Source organism: Varanus komodoensis, unplaced genomic scaffold, assembly GCF_004798865.1.
Source record: "Varanus komodoensis strain SLA01 unplaced genomic scaffold, ASM479886v1 scaffold1, whole genome shotgun sequence".
NCBI classification, from domain to species: Eukaryota; Metazoa; Chordata; class Lepidosauria; order Squamata; family Varanidae; genus Varanus; species Varanus komodoensis.
The window spans coordinates 55,382,267-55,389,095 of NW_025335268.1; positions in this window are offsets into that span (position 1 = coordinate 55,382,267).

Here is a 6,829-nt window from a genome sequence, read left to right on the forward strand (position 1 = left end):
ATTTACCCAGTGCATTAACATTGTCCCACACATGCTTCCTCAGAAGTAAGCCCCATTGAATGCAGTTGGAGTTACTCCAGGTAAGAACCCATAGGATTACAGCCTTAACCACTGCTGTGTATAATCCTTTCATGAGTTAACACGATAACTTTTCTTACCTGCATTCCTTTATCAGATCAGGGGAATACTAAAATTCTCTCCTCTTGCCAGGATAATGCAGACAACCATTTTAATTAAATGAATGGTTAAATAAATACTGGCATCTGGCATCCACAGTTTTGGCTCAGTTTGATAGCCAAACTTCCTTTTTTTCATTAGACTAGATACTGCACTCACTCTCAATACTACAACAATATTATATGCACTTACCGAAATGTATCAGTTTCATGGTGGAATGACATGTTAATTAAAAAGTAGGATTTATCCAGATTACTGATTCTTGCCATGTTTTTTCCTTTTAATTTGTCATTCTGTTGTTTAGGCCATATTTTTCCATTCTCATTTTTAAGACAGATCTTTCCCATCTCTATAAAGATTTAGCTATAGGTTTCTCCTGAATAATTCTTCCTAGAGAAAAACATTTGGGATTAAGTTTACTAATGTGCCTTATATGCTGGACCCATATGTAAAGTGCTTTTACATCTTTGTTTTTGAAATTCATTGAACACTGTGCCATTTCGTAGAACCTGTTTGGCAGTGGGCTTACATTAAACATGGCCAAACTATTGTCAATGTAGGTGTTGATGTCATCATTAAGTGTCTGTCTAATCTGTTGCAATACTTTTTCTCTTCACTGGGATTATTTGCATCATTCTGCAGAGCCCTTTTGGAACAAACACCAACACAGATGGTACAGACATACACAGTGGGCAGCATTACAAACTGGCCATTTACCATCTGCAGTAGTTTTCAACCCACAGTATTTGGTATTCTGGGTTGTAAATACTGAATTAAAAATAGCATTGAATGTGTATTGTAAATGGATGCCAAGAACAAGATATATAGGGGTGGGGGGTGGCAGCAGAAGTAAATTCGACCTCCTAGCTTTCATTAAGAATCTAGTGCTGATATTTTCCCCAAATTCCACTGCCAGGAAAAACGTGAGTGAGCTGCAGGCAAGTGTTCAGTAATTCCACATCATGCATTTGCCAATCCACTTCCTTGTAGATAATTCATGTGCTCATATGGTCCTTTTTCTAATGTCTATTTTTAGGAAAGTGTGCTTTTAGACAGTATTTCCTTTAATGTCAAAAAACCTAGGATAGCTGCTAGTTAGTGAAGTTTGCTATTGCTAAATATAAACTGTGACACAATTGGAAAAGGTCCCTAGGTTCAGTCCATCACACCACCAAAAAAACAGATCTTGAGTAGCAGAGTTGGGTAAGACCTCTGTCTGAGATTTTGGGCAATGGCTGCCAACCAGAATAGGCTACACTAGACTACAAGGACCAGGACAAGGATTCAGTCTTATCAGAATTGGAATGAGACATTCAACTTCGGGTGTGCTTCAACACCAAAGCCAATATAACGGCTTAAAGTTCAAACTTACCTTCCCTTTCTGCTGGGCAATTTGCCTCTTGAAACTTATGAAACAAAATGGAGATAAAGTTCTATTACACTACACCATGGGATAGCATTCTCCTGCACAACCACTTTCTACAAGCAGAGCATCAAGATTTCTCCCAACTCCTTCCGCCCACTTTTGCATCCATATGTACAGTTCCATAAAGATTTATCTAATGCAATGCAATGCAATATGATTTATAGAATCCATAGGTCTTGTGCTAGAAGTAATGGAAATAAGTGGGATTTTGGACTCAGTGTTGCCATTTTCAATATAAGGTAGGGCTCACATTGCTTCACTAGGCAAAGTGAGGTGTAAAGCTTTGCCAACAGAGCCTGGGGAACAGCGGGTGGCAGCAAGAAGGTGGAAGAGGGCAGAGCTGAGCATGCAACATGAAATGGTGCATGATGGAGTTTGAAGCACAAAATGTCATGTGATGTGCAGCCATTCTGTGTTTTCTTAAGGGTTTTTTTTCAGGAAGGGACAAAAGGGTGGAAGCTGTAGTAAAACATGAGAGGATTATAAATAGAAGACAGCATCTTCTGTCTGCACCCTATAAAGTTTTGTGAATGGTGCAGTGAAGGATTCTGAAGGATTCTGTATCCCCTAAGGTAGCATGTTGCCCTTGAGGGCTGTGAAAGATACTGACCTTCATTTGTATAGAGGCAAGATTCAAGATGGTCTAGCTGGGTTCTGAATGGGGTGTGTGGGTAGTAAACACCATCAGGCAGTAAACTCTTGAACTGCCCAAGTTGCATAGAATATATCATACAAATCTCTTCCATCTTTGTGATGAGAAGTCTGCACCTGCTGATATTCTCACTTCTGCATAATTGTTGACAGAAACCTGCCCTGGGTGGAAAATGACTAATCTGCTTCAGATACAGGATGTATGTATGTAAAGACTTTTTAAAAAAGCACTGGAGAGAATGGACAGCCACCCTTTGAGCAAACACTCATTTTCCAGGGCTTGGCCCTCTCCTAGCCCTTCAGCTCCAAAATACCAGATAATCTCTTTGCAAAGCAGATCTTTATTGGCAGTTTACAGCTACAAGACAAAGCAACTCCAAAAGCACTCTTATGAGTTTGGAAGCTTAGCCTCATCTCATATCAGGAAAACTGAATTCAACCAGGGACTTCTCCCCAGGAGCCTTTCCTTTCAGTAACGGTTGCACCCTCAGGGTGGCTCCTGCTGGTGAAGGGCCTACACAAGCTCTCTTAACTGGGCAGCTCATTTCTCCCAATTCCTTGTCATGGTCAGGGACTGGGCAAGGCATTGTCTCCTTTGCTGTCCTTTGACCCCTCACATCTCTTCCAAAACATTCTCACTCTTCTGATCCCAGACCTGGGAACCTGTGAGCAGCAACCTTGAGGGCACTTCCAAGACCCAAACTTCTTCCTGGTCTCCCAAAACTCCTCTCTCAAGAATCCCATTCAGCTTCATAATCGCAGTCCTGCTAATGCTGGGATACTTGCCAAGAGCGATCATCAGCTCCATTCCCTACCTTTGTAATTCACAGGGGATAGGCACTGTGTTTAAATCCAGTTTGTTGCTATGCTGCTTATAGTTTACTTGGATATACTTGCCATCTTTGACTATGTGGGAAGTGCAGGCTTTACAACTGTGCTTACATGTTTCAAAATGTAAGAAAGGCATCAGAAACTGTGTCCTGGGAGTGGGACTGTGATCCTGAATATAATGCGATTTAGATAAACATTAATTAGGGGTGGGATGGCTCCCCATGCAGCCTGGAGCTTTCCTTTAGAGTACACCCTCTTACACAGGACCTGCTATGTGGGGAAAATACTAGGAGATTCACTGTTGGGGAAGGTACCATTTGATGAGCATAATCACTGTGGAGAAAGCAGAGATAGGGGGATGCAGCTGGGACCTCTAGAGCATAAGCCTTGCTCTTTCTAGGGGATTCTGTGTTAGTTGCATATCGGGATCACAGAAACCACAATCCTGGGTTGGTTAGTTGCATTTTTTTAATATTACCCATTAGCCAAGGCTCTCTGGACTGTTAAATGAAAAAAGGAAGCATTGAAACACATGAACACACATGTGAAACAAAATTAATTTAAAACAACAAAACCACAACTTGCACATTTCAAGAGACAGAACCATACTGAAGTCTTCTGTTACACACAAACACACCTTACGCATAGTCTCTCCCAACTGGCTTTCCCAGCCTCTCCTGTGTCCCATTTCTCTGCCACCTTGCTTAAGTCTCCTTTCACAGTTTTGGCTGGAGAACACCAACCTCCAGCTGCCTTCTTTTCATCTGAGGATGCTCAGACAGCATGACAAACTATGGATTTATGCAGAAACCCTAAAACAAACCATTTCTCTTCATGGCTTCTAGAGTCCAAATTTAGCATGGTGAAATAGGACAACTGGTTTTGGGCGATATGACAGACCAACAGTGGTAAAACTCCACCTTGCGCTGGAATTCAGGGATAAACCCTGTCAGAATCTGTCCTTCCAGGCAATCATGGACTTGCTCTCTTGTGCTCAACCCAGACTTCCAAAGTGAGCTGAACCAAGAAGAGATCCGAAAATCTTGGAGCCCTGGATGCACAACCAGCAACCTTCTTCTGCATCATCATCAGCAGCAGCCCAAAAGGTGGCTGTAGCTAGGACAGAGAGGCATCTTCTTCAGCAGCCAGAGGGGGCTGTTTTTTGGCAAGAAGTGCCCTGAGACCAGCCTTCTTTGGCATGAGAAGTGGCTGCCAATGAGGGGCCCAATGCCTGGCGATTGCCTTGCTGAACACTGGGCACATTCTCCAGGAACTCAGATTCTGGGCCTCCGCAGAGTGGATGATAGTCCAGGGAGCTGGGCGCAGGGAATCCAATGGATTCCTAACCCAGAGCAGCTTCCTTGCGCATCCCTCCTCGTCATGTTGTCTGAACCCGGTGAGGGCGGGGGGGGGGGGGGAGAGAGCTGGCTCCAGCCTACACCTTGCATGCAGTCCCCAGAAGAATCTCATGAAGGAATAAGCCCTCAAACCACCCCCACCCCCTGCCCCAACGGAAAGGAATTGTGAAAACGTTCCTGTTCCTTGGTATATTGGATTGTGCTGTTAATCTGCAATACTGAGCATACATCCAATCTGGCTGTAGCCCTCCAGAGATACAGCAGCAGCATCTGCCTCAAAAGGGCAACATAGGAAGTCAGGCTATGACATGGTCAGCTACCATTATACATAGATACCTTAAGCCCCTTTTGAAAATTGTTAAATTCTTGACTACAGTGACTTCTTGGAGCAGGCTGCTCCACAGTTCAGATTTTCTCAAGGTGGCACTGGAGGCATCATGACTCAGCCATGGACCAACTTTGTCGATCCAGGGGGCTCTGTGTGTAGGATTGTTTATACTATATGGTTTTCCCCCACCAGTTCTCACGTATTCTTACTCATCCCCTTTCTCTCTCCACACTTGACCTACAACTTGGCCTCTCCTGCACCCGTACACACACTTCCAGCCCTCCTTCCTGCTGTAGACACATGGTGGTCTGCAGGTGGTCCCCATGAGGCCTGCAGCATGAGGCCTGCAGGTGGTCCCCTGCCCACAGTTTGAGAAATGACGGATTAAAGCCCATTACATGGTTCTAGCTCCAGTGTGGGTTTCCTATTGCAGAAACAACAGGATGCGACATTCAGCTGAGTAGTAGAAAAATGACAGCGATCACTGTTATGACACAAGGCAGGATACAAATCCCCAGATAAAAGTATGAATAATTGCGGAGAACAAATTAACAATCACGATGCATGGTGCTGCTTATAATTTCTATATTCTCTGTGGGAGGAAGCCTGGTTTCTTGATGCATTCTTGATGATCTTTAAGATGTTCTTCTCCTATAGCCCATTTTCTTCAGTCTTTCTCCCAGACACTCTAAGGCATGACTCTTAATTGCCCCTTATTCTTAGATGTCATTCATTCACCAAAGAAAGCAAACATTCTTTTGTGTAGCACCTCTTATTGTTCCTGCACACCTTGAAATCCTGATTGGTATACCTGACTATTGCATAACCTTGTACTGTTAGTATCTGACACTTGAAAGCACAGAGAAATTCACTGACACATCCCATTAATTCCAAAATATAGCTTATGCCCCAAAGCTAAGCATCACTTTAAGGCTGTAACCTCACTTAAAGGGCTGATAGATTGTACCTAGCAGGCATGACTTCTTGCATAGAATTGAGCTGGATTGATTGATCAGTGAATTGATTGATCAATTGGTTATGTATAGCCTTCCTTTTTTTCTTGCAAGGAGCCCAAGGTGGCTTAAATAATTGTACTTCTTTTTATGTTATCTTCACAGCAAACTTGTGAGGTTTTAGGCAGAGAGTCGGTGGATGGCCCAAAGCCACCCAATGAGTTTAATGGCTAAGTGAGGACTAGAACCTTCATCTCCTAAATTCCAGTCCACCTAGCCACTCTTAACCTCTCCACCACATTGGCTCTCACAGATGGAGTCTTATTCATCCTGTTCTGGAAGTAAGCCACATTAACTTACTGTCAAACTAGATACTCCTTTTATTCTGTTCTTTGGTCCTGTGTAGTAGTAGCTTGATCAAAACTAGCTGGAGTGGAGAGGCAAACCATGTCAGAACTCCAACTTTTGGAGGGGGCTTTGACTGCTGTTCTCTTTTCTATTTCCCCTTCAGTCCTCTAAATATGCAAAATTTATCCCATAGAATTTTATGGGACAAAACATGGCAAGAATGTGTGCGTATAGTGTGGGTTTTAAACATTTGTCTTTAAAATCAAATCCAGCCACAGGACTTTGCCATTCACTATTTTGTGATCAAATACACTAAAAAAAAATTTAGGAAGCTCAACTAATATGACTTCTGAGAAAGATTAAAATATAATTAAACATGACCATTTGCTTGTAATTCAGTGATTTCTCTGGAACACAGATGCTCCAGTATCCATGCAGTTCTCTCTGCTTGTTTTGATGTCTTGTTTGTTTCAGTGAACACAGGAACTATGTTTTCATCATGGCATTTGTAATAATGGTGCACACTCATACAGTAGGACAATATTTAATATGGGGTAGGCAACCTAGTGCCTTCACCACCCATAAGCTCCAGACAGCATGACCAGTGATCAGCCGTTAGGTAAGGTATAGTCCAAAGAAGGATGGGTGTGGAGATCAGGTTATCTGCCCCCACATATGGAGTTGCCTTATATGGAATCAGACCATTGGTCCATTTCACTGAAGGTTGTCTACACAGACTGGCAGCTTCTCTCCTAGC